Source organism: Magnolia sinica, chromosome 11, assembly GCF_029962835.1.
Source record: "Magnolia sinica isolate HGM2019 chromosome 11, MsV1, whole genome shotgun sequence".
NCBI classification, from domain to species: Eukaryota; Viridiplantae; Streptophyta; class Magnoliopsida; order Magnoliales; family Magnoliaceae; genus Magnolia; species Magnolia sinica.
Window position 1 is genome coordinate 68,993,353 of NC_080583.1, and position 14,972 is coordinate 69,008,324.

The 14,972-nt window shown below is 37.2% G+C and overlaps 1 non-coding gene across 1 annotated transcript; it reads left to right on the forward strand.

Moving 5' to 3' along the window:
* The first annotated feature begins 6,445 nt into the window (after positions 1-6,445).
* LOC131219745 (small nucleolar RNA R71) lies at positions 6,446-6,552 on the forward strand. Its single transcript, XR_009158390.1, has one exon. It is a non-coding gene; the product is annotated as a small nucleolar RNA R71 (small nucleolar RNA).
* Positions 6,553-14,972: the final 8,420 nt, after the last annotated feature.

Genomic DNA, 14,972 nt, shown 5'->3' on the forward strand with positions numbered 1-14,972 from the left:
GATCCATCCCTTGCCTTGGTGATTTTTGAGCATCAAATTCTTACTTTTTAGCACCTTTTTTCAATCCAAGCTCTTAAATTCACCTTGCAACACATACATGAGTAAAATAGAATATTAAGATGATTTATGTTCATAAAACCAAGATATAAATAGGAAAAATTATTTAATATTTGAGTCTCAACACACCCCCCAACCAGCATTTTGTTAGTCCCGAGCAAAATAAGTGAAGAAAAAAATAAAAATAAAAATAAAAATAAGAATAAAAATTAATTTTTTTAAAAAAAATTAAAAAAAAAAAATTCTAACTACACCACTTTCACAGGTAATCTCTATTGCATTTAGCATATGCAACAAGCCTTTAAACCCCTCGGTTTTTCCCAGTGGATGAGTTATAGTCTCTTGAGGGTTTCTAGAAATGTTACCCACAAACATTAAAAACAAGAAAAATATTTCAACACTAAAAAATTTATACATTTATGCCCCCAGTCATCATATGAATTCCAAAATAAAACAGTACTTAACCTAAGTCTGAAGTTAGTTAGAATCTCAATTTTCTAATCCATTACATCCTTGAGTTCAGAGACCTAATCAAAATTTAGAATAGTTATGATCCTATATCCTTAGGTGCTCCGTGACACTAGTCTAACTTTGAGAAATATGTATGTTCCCTATCCTAACTCCTTTCAATCATCCCAAGAATATGAAATCTCTAGTTATCTCATTTTCTTCATGTCATTTTTTCTTTTATTATCATATCCTCATTATTATAGACCACCCTTAGATGAAGATTCCCACCGGGTTTGCTTCATAACCTAAGATATCGTACTTGTAATTGTAACAGTAATGGATACTTAGGTATCCTTACTCCGGATTACTGACACGATTGTTATGGTCATTGCATTCATGCTTTATAATAAAAATTTCTTTTTTCCATTACTCTTTTTTTTTCCTTTAATATTCTCTCTTCTAAACATATATCAATGGTACTAGTTCATTCAACCATGTTTGAATCAAAAGTTGTTATTCTAGTTCACATATCATATTCCTCACTTAGATAGGGTGTATTGTGAATTCAGTACATCAAATTACAACTCACTTTAAACTAGTGATTAGATAATTGAACTCAAGTTTATAATTTTCAGTTGTAAGAATTCTGACTACTATCATCCTAGAATAAATATTAACTTTGCCTTTGGAATTCGCATAATATCATGTTTACATTCTTGTATATAAATATATTATTTTGAAAATGTTGAAATTTTTTTTCCATAAACCTAAAAAAAACAAAGGAAAAAAAACTTAAACTTAACTGAAACCTTTTTTTCCATAAACTTAAAAAAAAACAAAGAAAAAAAACTTAAACTTAACTGAAACCTAAAAGTAATAAAAATAATATTAAAATAAACTGAAACCTAAAAAAAAAAAACATTTACATGGATGACTATCCACACCCCCCAACCTAAAATCTACATTGTCCCCAATGTAATGATAATGTAATGCAGAAAACAATAAAAATAAAAGAAAGGGTGGATAGTACCTGCCATGAAAAACTCACCTGCTATGTGACACTAAAAAAAATTGAATATGATACAAATCCTACACAAATGCTCCGTCAGACTAGGAGCATCAATCTGAATATTCTGGCTCATGAAGAGGGACAGACTCCTCTCCCAAATGAAAGTTTTTCACATAAGGCTTCAATCTCTGACCATTAACCTTGTACACATTGCCATTACGTGGATTCTCAATTTCAACAGCCCCATGAGTATAAACATTCTTCATGATGAAGGGTCCTGTCCATCTTGATCTTAACTTTCCCGGAAAGAACTGAAGATGGGAATTGTACAATAGGACCTTTTGCTGAGGTTCAAAATTCTTCCTTAGGATATTTTTATCATGAAAAGTTTTAGTCCTTTCTTTGTAAATTTTAGAATTTTCATAGGAGTCTCTCCTCAGCTTCTCTAATTCATTCAACTCTAATTTCCTTTGTCCACTTGCTTGATCCATATCAAAGTTTAATTTCTTTATTGCCCAATAGGCTCTATGTTCCAATTCCACAGGCAAGTGGCAAGCCTTTCTATACACCAATCTATATGGAGACATTCCAATCGGGGTCTTATAAGCAGTCGTATAAGCCCATAAAGCGTCGGATAGTCTGAGGGACCAATCCTTCCTATTTGGCCTTATAGTTTTCTCTAAAATGTGTTTGATTTTCCGATTAGAAATCTCAGCTTGCCCACTCGTTTGTGAGTGGTATGGGGTGCTCACTTTATGCTTGATGCTATATTTCTTCATCAAAGCCTCAAATGTCCTATTGCAAAAGTGAGACCCGCCATCACTAATGATGGCCTTTGGAGTTCCAAATCTAGCAAAAATATTTTCCTTGAGGAATCGTATGACCACTTTGTTGTCATTGATCCTACTTGGAACTGCCTCAATCCACTTTGAAACATAGTCCACACCAACCAATATATAAAGAAAACCAAAAGAAGATGGAAATGGACCCATAAAATCAATACCCCAACAATCAAAAATCTCCAATGGTAAAATTGGGGATAAAGGCATCATGTTACGCCGGGACACTCTTCCCAACCTTTGAAATTTATCACAAGCAACACAGAAAGCATGGGTGTCTTTAAACATGGTGGGTCAGTAAAAACCACATTGCAGGATTTTTTCAATGGTTTTCTTAGCAGAAAAATGGCCACCACATGCTTCCATGTGCTAAAAAGAAATAACACTCTGAACTTCATCCTTTGGGACACAACGTCTAAAAATTTGATCAGTCTCATATTTATATAAATACGGGTCATCCCAGAAGAAGTTCCTAACCTCGGTTTCAAAATGCTTCATATCTTGTGACTTCCAATGATATGGCATTTTTCCCGTTACAAGATAGTTCATTATATCCGCATACCAAGGCAATTTGGAGATCGCAAATAATTGTTCATCAGGAAAAGTATCCTAGATATGTATCTCCTCAGTGGAATCATCTAACACCAATCTAGAAAGTTGATCGGCCACTACATTTTCTACTCCTTTTTATCTTTTATCTCTAAGTCAAATTCTTGGAGTAAGAGGATCCATCTCAAAAGTCTCGGCTTTGCATCCTTCTTAGATAACAAATATTTCAAAGCCGAGTGGTCCGTGAAAATGACTACTTTGGATCCCAGGAAGTAGGACCTAAACTTATTGAAAGCAAAAACTACTACAAGTAACTCTTTTTCAGTTATTGAGTAGTTCACTTGAGCTAAGTTTAGAGTTTTACTCGCATAGTGAATGACGTAGGGCCATTTTTCTTTCCTTTGGCCCAAAATGGCCCCTATGACATAATCACTTACATGGCACATTAGTTCAAAAGGAAGTGTCCAATCTGGTGGACGCATGATAGGTGCAGTGGTAAGGGATGATTTAATTTTATTAAAGGCACTTGCACACTCATCTGTCCACTTAAATGGAACATCCTTTTAAAGAAGATTAGTTAAGGGTATAGTAATGGCACTAAAGTCCTTGATGAATCTTCTATAAAAACCAGCATGCCCTATAAGTGATCTAATATCTCTAACAGTTCGGGGGATAGGTAGATTAGCTATAATGTCAAGTTTTAAGCGATCTACCTCGATTCCATTTTTGGAGATAACATGGCCCAAAACAATTTCCTTTTGAACCATGAAATGACATTTCTCCCAATTTAAGACAAGGTGTTTCTCTTCACACCTAGACAAGACAAGAGATAAATTGTTAAGGCATTCCTCAAAACTACTCCCAAATATAGAGAAGTCATCCATGAAAACCTCAAGAAACTTTCCAACCATATTTGAAAAAATGCTTAACATACACCGTTAAAAAGTTGTTGGGGCATTACACAATCCAAATGGTATTCATTTGAAAGCAAACGTGCCAAATGGACAAGTGAACGTGGTTTTCTCTTGGTCTTCAAGGGCTATCTCTATTTGGTTATATCCAGAATATCCATCAAGAAAACTATAAAAGGAGTGACCCGCTACCCTCTCTAAAACTTGATCAATGAATGGTAGAGGGAAATGGTCCTTCTTTGTGACCTGATTCAATTTTCTATAGTTAATGCAAACACGTCAACCAGTGGTGACACGTGTTGGTATGAGTTCATTATTAGAATTCTGCATAATAGTTATTCCGAATTTCTTTAGGACTACTTGAGTTGGACTCACCCAAACACTATCGGATATTGGGTAGATGATTCCCGCATACAACAATTTGATCACCTCAGTTTTTACAACTTCCATCATGTTTGGATTGAGACACCTTTGAGGTTGTCTAATTGGTTTGGCGTCCTCATCGAGGTGGATCCAATGAGTACATATAGAAGGGCTTATACCCTTGATGTTAGAAATGGTCCAGCTCAAGGCTCCTTTGTAGTCCCTTAGAACTTTCAACAATTTAATCTCTTGATCCGTCTCTAAAAATGAAGAGATCACCACAGGATAAGTTTTATTTTCACCTAAATATACATACTTAAGCTCATTTGGTAGTGGTTTTAAATTAAGCTTTGAAACATTGGTTGGTGATGGCAGAGGTCGCAAGTCCTCGATAGATAGGATTTGAGTGCGCGGTCTCCATTGGTACATACCAATGTCTTGGGTGGTAGTGCTTTCATTATTATCAGAAATTTCAACAAGCACTTTTTCTAAATCAGAATTTTTCAAGTCTCCGATGACTTGAATCAATTCCTCAGACCAGGTTCCAATTCCTCTTCTTCTATCAAGCAGTCCATGAAATTCAGCTCATGGATTTTATTATTATCAATGGGCTACTTACATAGATTGAAAATATTTAGCTCTAGAGTCATGTTACCAAAAGACAAGTTCATCATTCCATTCCTACAATTTATGATTGCATTTGAAGTTGCTAGGAATGGGCGGCCTAAAATGATGGGAACTTGAGCGCTAGCATTTATACATGGTTCAGTGTCTAGTACAATAAAATCCATGGGGAAGTAGAATTTCTCCACTTGAACTACCACGTCCTCTAAAATTTTCCTTGGTACCTTAATAGAGCGATCAGCGAGTTGGAGTGTAATCGTGGTAGGTTTAAGCTCGCTTAACCCTATTTGTTTGTAAACCGAATAAGGTACTAAGTTGACACTTGCACCCAAATCTAGCAAAGCATGCTCAATTTAAAAATTCTTAATAATACAAGGAATAGTGGAACTTCCCGGGTATTTATATTTAGGTACAACCCTTTGTTGAATGATAGCGCTCACTTTCTCAGTAAGGAAGGCCTTTTTGTGCACATTTAATTTCCTCTTTACAGTGCACAAGTCCTTGAGATATTTAGCATATGATGGAATTTGTCTAATGGCATCAAGCAAAGGAATATTAACAGTAACCTTTTAGAGCACATCCAACACCTCTTTATATTTCATGGGGACAGTCAGATTCCGAAGTCTAGATGGGAATGGAACTGGAGGCTCATATGACTTAGTCTCTTTATCCTTTTATTGTTGCGGCTCTTGAACCATAGCCGGTTCATCATTTTCTTGAGACAGTGGCTCATCCTCCAGTATTTCTACCGGTTGCATTATCTTGTTATCGATCTCTTTTTCACTTCTCAAGGTAATAATGGCTTTAGCTTGTTCATGATGTAACTCACTTGGATTTGAGCCTCCAATGAAATGTGTATTTCTAGGGTTTGGCACAGGTTGAAAAGGAAGGGTGCCTTTTTCCCTAGCATTTAGTTGAGTCTCAATCTTAGCCACAGCTGTCTTTAATTCTTGATTTGATTGGATTAGAGACTGATTCATTTGAGCTTGAGAGTTCATGAATGTGGTCAATGCATCCTCCACAGATGATCGCTTTGGTGGGGGCACATATGGTGCATTGTTAGGTGCCCCAAAGAAGTTATTTTGTGGAGGCATTTGAGGTGCATTGGGCGCATTCATTTGTGGTCCATTCCTCCAACTAAGATTAGGATGGTTATGCCAATTTGGATTGTACGTGTTTCCCATTGGTTGCATAACTGACCTTTGGTAATTATTTATAGCATTTGCTTGATCATGCTCATGCGTGATATTTTGTACAACTGAGATTATTGGACAATCCTTTGTGTCATGGTCTGTACCACCACAAATGCTACAAAAATTACCTAAGGAAGTGTTTGCTTTAACCATATCAACCTTCCTAATTTCCAAGGCTTCGACCTTTCTAACCAATGCAGCGAATTTTGCGTTAAGGTCATCTTCCTCTCTTAGGACATACATTCCCGCTTTCTCTTTAGGAATGGGTCTAGTTTGGTCTGATTTAGCAGAGACATCCCATGTCTGAGTATTCTCTGCTAATATATCTAGAAAATCCCAAGCCTCATTATGATCTTTGTCAAGAAAGGTTCCACCACACATCATCTCTATGAACTGACGAGTTCCATGGTGAGCCCCTTTCGGAAAGCATCAATCACGTGTCATGGTTCATAACCATGATGTGGACAAGTAATTAGAATGTCTTTGAAGCGTTCCCAAGCTTTAAAAAATAGTTCATTCCCCTTTTGGGAGAATAACATGATTTCTTGTTTTAGTGCATTTGTTTTGTGCTCGGGAAAGAACTTTTTCAAAAACTCTTTACTTAAGGCTTGCCATGAAGTGATGGTATTAGGTCTTAGAGAGTTGAGCCATGCTTTGGCCCAATCCTTTAGAGAAAATGAGAATAACCTAAGCTTAAGTACATCTCTATTACCATTGTTTACTTGTAACATTGCAATTACTTCCTCAAAGTCCTTGAGGTGCAAGTAGGGGCTTTCAGAATCTAAGCCATGAAATTTAGGAATTAATTGAATCACACCTGGTTTAAAATCAATGTTCCCTGTGTGAGCAGAGAACACTATGTAAGATGGTAAAGTTGATCTTTCAGGGTGTAAATGTTCACGTAAAGTCCGTAGTTGGTTTAACACATTCCCATGAACTTCATTTTCATCCTCAAGAGGAGGATTGTGTTGATTTTCTCTATTTTGATTTATAGTTGGATCTGGCAGATTTGGATTTGAATTATCAACTGGGTCTGTCATGGAATCCAAGTGATGTTGAGTGCCTCTTCTAAGTGAATGATCAAGACCTGGAACTAGTCCCCCTTCAGAGGAGAGTCGATTGTTTTGATCCCTACTCCAACGGGACATAAACCATCCACACCACACAACAAATACCACTAATTCAAATCGCAAGTATGATACTTAAAATAAAAATAAAAACTTAAATCAACAACCCAGGTGGCAGGGCCAACCATGAGGGTTCAGTCCACAAAGCAAAAAAAATTAACAACCCAGGTGGCAGAGCCAACCATGAGGGTTCAGTCCACAAAGCAAAAAAAATCAACAACCCAGGTGGCAGATCCGACCATGAGGGTTCAATCCACAAAAATAAATAAATAAATAAAAGTAAAGTTAATGCAAAAATTAAACTATGCTAATCTGGAAAATAGATTCAGCGGATGATCTTTGTGATCAAACAGCAACTGTAGGACAACCATAGCACTTGGGTGATAAAATCCCAAGCAGGGCAACCTTATGTCATAGTTAGTGCTTGAAAGACCCAACTGAATTTATTTTCAAAGAAAAAGAAAAGAAAAAAAAATAAAAATCTACAGAAAATCTGGAGGGTTTAGAAGAAAACTTACTTTAGCTATCTTGCACAAATCTGATCTATCTCAGTCTCTCCCCGGCAATTGCGCCAAAAACTTGATTGCTTACCTCCAAGTGCAGAGGTTCATAAGTAATATCCTGTGAATACAGGGTTGATCCCACAGGGAGATGAATTGCGAGAATGAAAAAATCAAATGCAAAACAAACTAAGTAATAAAAACTAAACTGATAATTTGATTTTGGGATTTTTGAATGGATATAATTCAACTGAATAAAATAACACCCAAGCTTCAAAGTTCCACACATAGGTTAATGTTCCAAAATCATAATGACTTGGATAACACAACTAGGAACTGAGCACTATGGTCAGCCTAATCGGAAAATAAAACAGTTTAAATATTTTAATAAATGATATAAAAGATTAGAAAATAATGAATTTGCACCATTGACATATATTCTCAAGCGCCAGTGATTTTAAGTATTCAATATCTATAGGATAATGAATATCAAAGAAATATAACAGGTTGAGAACCTCTCCTATCTAGGAAATCTGATTGATCTAGGGTAAGCCTATCCATCAATGTGGATCTCATATGATGGAAACATATGGATCTCACAAGAAGATAAAAAAATAAAACCTAAATAATAGATAACATGCATACACCATTCTTCTCATCATTAAAATAATCAATCATCATAACTTAAAGAAATATTAAACACATGTGCTTCCCTTCTAGCTTGGGCTAGAGGGAACTTAAAAAAACATAATTAAATTGCAAAAATAAAAAGCAACAAGAAATAAAGAAAAAAATTGCAAATAGAAAAGATCTAAAAGGAAAGAAACAACTTATAAAGCTTTAATAAAACTAAAAACTCTTTAAAAACCCTAAATTTTTCTCTTGAATGCTTCTAATAATGTTTAAGAATGCCCTAGGAGGCCCTATTTATAAGTAGGGAACTCCAATTTTTGTACAAAGTTGAAAACCCTAGAAAACGCCTCAAATATACGTATTTTTTCAAAATAGACTTCTCGCTGCATAGTTCATTCAAAACAGACTTCCTGCTGCGTAGTTTTCCAAAATAAACTTTAGAGCTTTAGAGTACACTTTTCAGGACGATTTCAGGATTCTTCACTTCAAATCTTCGATTCTTTTCATTCCTCGATTTTCTTGGATCTTTGGCATGTGAATTCTTCAATCTTGGTTTCCTAAGATCCATCCCTTGCCTTGGTGATTTTTTAGCATCAAATTCTTACTTTTTAGCACCCTTTTTCAATCTAAGCTCTTAAATTCATCTTGCAACACATACATGAGTAAAATAGAATATTAAGATGATTTATGTTCATAAAACCAAGATATAAATGGGAAAAATTATGCAATATTTCAGTCTCAACAACTGCTTCCCTTAAATCAGCGCCTAAGAGCAATTTCGCCCACCATCTGACACGAGCCACTGAAGTACTCAAGTTCATCAGGAAGTTGTCGTAGACTGCGATGTTTCTAGCTCTCCAGAGTTCCCAAAGGATGAGAATGGGCAGTAGGTATCTGATCGAATGATGCGCCGCGCCAGGGGCCGAAGCATTTCTCCAATGGCATAATTTTCCAGCTATCGAGCTGTGAATCAACGGAGAGATACCACACATGGAGACAAACAATGTCCAAAGGGCCTGTGACTGGCGACCAAAAAGAAAAGATGGGGGATTGATTCCTGTTGAGGAGACGGGTACATACCTTGTAAACAGCATTTACAGCTAGAAGCCATAGCCACTCCTTTCGGTTGGACCCTGGTATCAACTAGTAACACATTGTGCAGGGCCCTCCACATGAATACTGAGAATTTTGGAGGGAGAGTACGCAGCCATATCCATTTAGACCATTGATTGGGGGGACAGGGGGTACGCAGAACTGTCCAGGCTAGCGTATGGTAAATCGACCTGAAGGTTCATGCGGCCAGACGCATGAAGGAGGATCATCCGAAATTGAAAATCCACCATTGATTATATCATTAGTTAGGTGTTGGGGCAGAAAAGAAAAAACCTGGGATGGCGAGGAAGGACCGGATCAAGTGAGGACATCTCTCACTTTCAGCTACCGGAGATTAAAGGGGACAGGACATTCAAGGAGACGCTGGATGGGGCCCCTGCCCAACCAGTTTTCTGACCAGAAGTTGAGCTCCCCATTGCCGACCGTCCATTGGATATGCTCTAAAAGAACAGTAAAAAGAACTCTAACTTGCTTCCAAAGAGGAGATGCATTGGGAGAAACGGCTGCCTGATCGTTACCTTGGATGTCCCTGGCATGTTTGCTGTTCATGGGCTTCGCCCAGGGACTGGAAAGATCCCCATACTTGACACTCCACGCGAGCTTGAGACGGTAAGCCGTCATCATATCTTTCAATGTTCTGATACCCAGCCTGCCTTCCTCTATAGGTCTGGAAATTTTCTTCCACGCCAGCCAATGGAGTTTTTGTTTCCATCCGTCCAGCCCCAAAAGAAATTAGAGAAACTTCTTTCCAACTTATCTAGCACCTGACGGGGGATAGGCATTGCTGCCATGATATGGATTGGAAGGCTGCTCAGAACATGCCAAATAAGCGTTAATCTGTCTGCTTGGGAAATCAGTCTACCCGCCCAACTTGAAGTTTTCCTGTCCACCTTGTCCACCAGAAACTGAAAGGCTGCAGATTTAATTCTTCCATTGCTAAGGGGGGCACCCAAGTAGAAGAGATCATCCCTGGCTTTCAGGAAACCGAGGGTCGTTCAGTAGCTTTGATCCTGGCTGGCATTAGAGCTTTTGAGCATATGAATCGGCTCTTTTGACGACTGATTTTTTGGCTTGAAACTGCCTGGAATATATCCAGAAACTAATTTAGCTGCAGAAGGGATTCCCTTTTACCGTTGGTGAAGAGAAGGATGTCGTCGGCAAAGAGAAGGTGGGACGGGCTATGGCAACCACGACAAATGGAAAACTGCTGACAGCCGCTGCTCCGTAGCATAAGATTGAGATTCACTGAGAAAGATTCCATCGCTATGATGAAGAGGGTCGGTGAGAGAGGATCCCCTTGCCTCAAATCTCTGTAAGATTTGAAGAAACCCGTCGGCTCCCCGTTAATAAGAATGGAAAACCAGTTGTTACCCCAGCAGCTTTCCATGATCTTGACCCACCGATTGCTAAACCCGAACTTAAAGAGAACTTGTTTCAGGTAATCCCAACTTACCCTATCGTAAGCCTTTTCAAGGTCCAATTTGAGAATGAGGTTGCCACCCCTGACTTTCCTGTGGACATCACAAATCATCTCTTGGACTAGCGCAATATTATCAGCAATCGATCTCCCTTTCACGAAGGCACCCTGTTCCTGTGAGATCATCTTGGGCAGCAAAGAACTTAGTCTGTTAGCTAGTAACTTTGTAAAAATTTTATAAATAACATTGCACAGGCTTATGGGGCGATAATCAGTAAAGCTTGCAAGTGAAGGGGACTTAGGACATAGGCAGATGAGGTTTGAAGTAAAAGCTCTAAGGAAGGTGGTCCCAGCTATGAGGTCCTTAGCTGCTTGAAGGATATCCTTGCCTATAATATTCCAACTTGAAGCATAGAAGGCCGCCAAGAAACCATCCGGACCCACAGCACCATCTTATGGGATCGAAAAGGCAGCAGCCTTCACATCTTCCATCGAAGGCGTAGCAAGCAAGGCATCATTATCCAGTGAAGTGATAACCTGGGGGATAGCCTGGAGGAACTCTACATTAGGACTGGTTTGATCAGCTTGAAAAAGGGTTTCAAAATATTTGGCCAAATTGCAATTTCCTCAACTGTTTATTGTGAGGGACTCCACTCCCAATTGTAATTTCATTATTGCCAAGTTGGAGTCTAAAGGAAACAAACTACGATTTGAGGGTAAATCCTCCTTCTAAGTACTCAGAAAGTAATTACACTTCCACCATTTCCACTCTATCAAACTAATCATCACAATCCAATTCCTTAGTGCATTCAAACAGAACCAAAAGTAGGCAAATCACCTAAGGAGAAGGGATTGCCTCATTTACATGGTCTACTTACCTTACCTCCTTCACAGATTATCGACTACATTAGGAACTCTCACTAAATTTAGACAAATTTCCTTACATTAAGTATACAACAATCCATGCATGCAACAAAACATACAACAAGCGTTGGAAACCAGTACTTAAACGCAAACCCATTGAATTACAAATTCAGCCAACTCCCTGTTGTTGTTGTTCTTGTTAACGAAGTTTTGAAAATAGAAAGTCTAGTATATAAAAAGAAAGCAGAATTTAAGTGATAATTAATATTTTAATTCTTAGCAAAGTACGGAAACATCAATAGATTTCATTACACAATGTGCTATATATTACTACGGCAATGCAGATAATGCAGTTGAACTAGTAGGAACTAACAAAGATATTTCTTACCCAGCAGATCATTCCTAATAGGCAAATGATCCTTGAATAAAAACTAACAAAAACCATTAGGTATAGAAGTAATTCCTAATACCAAATTGAAGAATAAATCAAGTACTGTACTGCTAAACAGATCGATACATTTTATTTTCAAAGAACTATCAATGCAAGAAATCTCTACTTGAACACAATGCCCAAACCTTTCAAAGTCTTATGCAACTTTCTTCAACCTTCCCGCAGTTTGCATGCAAAATTGCAAATACCTAGTCAGAAACACACGAAAAAACCACATTCAATTGAGGAAAGACCAAAGCTTTAATGGCTAAGATCTTCCAATTGGGAGATTTTGGGGGAATGGCCCATCCAAGATGGGGCTGTCAGATCAATGGCTTGGACAGACGTACCATGAGCCCCACATCTACAAACTAAGCTCCAAAAGTGGAAGTTCCTTGTTTGGAATGAATAGGGAATTCAGCCTCCAACAAAAAAGATTGTCCACAAGATAGTATCATCGCATCATCCATGAGACTACCACTAGACACCGCATCCACATAAAGAAAATAATCAAATGTCCGAATTAATGCAACATCCTCCAGAATTAACAAATTAGCCTTCATGAGATTAGCAGCAGCTTCAACGGCCTCAATTCCAGCAGAGCTAGTACAGTAGCTGTTCCGGATAATTTGCTTGCAACATTTGTAGCCCCATAGATGATCCTTCCACCATGAACCCCAAATAGTTGTGTGGTTATTGATATAAACATCTTCTTCATATTTGCTCCTTGGAAGGGATGTCACCTACAAATACAACGTCATACTAAATAAGCTCCTCCACAAAAAGATTGAGAAAATTGAAAGACAATCACCAACTGTGGAACTTTTGCAGCTACCAACAGTTCCTTAGAAGTGGTCGACCCATACCATCAATTTCCAAATAATTGAAAGAAATTTATCTTCTTTTTTCATAGTGAAATGAGCAATGCAAAGGTTCTGTCTCAGTTCATCAAGACAACCATAATTCACCTTTTCCTTTGCTTGCAGGGATTTTTATTATTTAGCTATATATATTTATGCTGATATTAATTTAAAACTTATATCACAAAGTGTTTGGGGTATAATCAGTCTAATTGAAGGACTGGCCCGTAAGGTAGCATGGCAGAACAGGATTCATCTAGTTGACCCCAATTAATTGGGATAAGGCTTAGATGATGATGATGATGATAGCACAAAGTTTGAGAAGTGGCCAAAGAACTTGGGAAGTGAGTGTACCTGACTTGTGATTTGGGATATTCTGCATATGGTGCAATGTGTAATATAGTAACAATTTGATGATTTGGGACAATATGCCCAACTTGGAATTGCTTTTTCTTCTTCACCAAATATCAGTAAAGCTCTTTTTTAATAGTAAAGTTCTTTTCTAATTTTCTAATTGATCAACCAAAAGGAGCCCAACAAGCATATGTATAATCAGTAACATTTTGGCACCTGGTGTTGCTGATCCTCATGGCACTTGGCATGACTGCAAGCTTGATATAAAACAGAATTTCTAGATAAAGAACATTTTGGCACCTAGTGTTGCTGATCCTCATGGCACTTGGCATGACTGCAAGCTTGAGATAAAGCAGAATTTCTAGTTAAAGAACATTTTGGCACCTGTTGTTGCTAATCCTCATGGCACTTGGCATGACTGCAAGCTTGATATAAAGCAGTGTTTTTCCAGTCAACTTGAAACAATGAAAGGTCTACTCTATACGCTTTAAGGAATTGCTATCTAACTGTGAATGCTTCCATACATGGGCAAAATTTCAACTAATTAAGAAGATTTTTTTTCCTGATTTTTTATGCAAAAATGGGATTTGAAATCGTAGCATTTGCAAAATGATGAAAAAATGAATCATGGTCTAAAGAACAAGAAATGAACCATGTTGTTCTCTTTCTTCATGGGAGGTAGACTTCTTTAGATGCAGTTTTATTGCTGATTGTCTTTTCCTTCCGACACCATAATTAAATTCAAAACCACAATTTTTGAAATTTTAACAACTAAAGTTCAATAGAGTGGAAATAATGGAAACTGAAATTAACTTCCCTATCATTGGTACAAAGAGATGAGCTCCAAACTTCAGTTGCTTCGGAAATTAACTTCCGACTACCACCATGATGTTTTTTTAGTCATCCAATCTGTTCATAAGGTCACACAAACCAGGATGAAGGGAAAACACAAATATCAGCTTGATCCAAAACTTTGGCGGCCCCAAGATCTAATAAGTACAATTACAAACTACTTTAATCAAACAGCAATAAAGAATAGCAAAAGTTACTAAAAAAATATCTACATCAAATTCAAAAAAGAGAGTAATAAACAAAGTTGAATAAAGAAGAAAATGATGAGAAAAGTTAAGAAGCAGGACTTTATGTTATTTGTTTATTTAAACAAAAAAAAAAGATGAGACTTGTCTATATATATATATATATATAAGGCAACACATTTGCATTGAATTAATATGGTGACCTAAACAAAAAACAAAAAATCCAACATTTTTAGACCAAATGCATATAAAACCAAAATTAATCCCATCTAGAAAATGAATAAAAAAGTGAAAGCAACAAATCAAATGCTGCAAAATTTACAAAATTACCACCAAACCCATCTCTAAGAAAAAAATCATTTCAAACTCACCAACATGGATGTAGCCATGCTCATTGTGAATAAAATGTTCATAACATCATGGACTCCTATGCTTTCCATTATATTAAATTACATTAGGTGTGTGATTTACCACAGACAACCTCCCAACAGTTTCATCTTCTCATTACCAGAAAACCATTTGGTAGAAATTAAAAAAGCACATATAAGCCAACTTGAAGTCTATATTAAGGTTGCATTTGAATAGCTTTTGGGAGGATATGTAGATTGTTTAGCAGCCTTTACAACTTATCAGTTTAGAAAG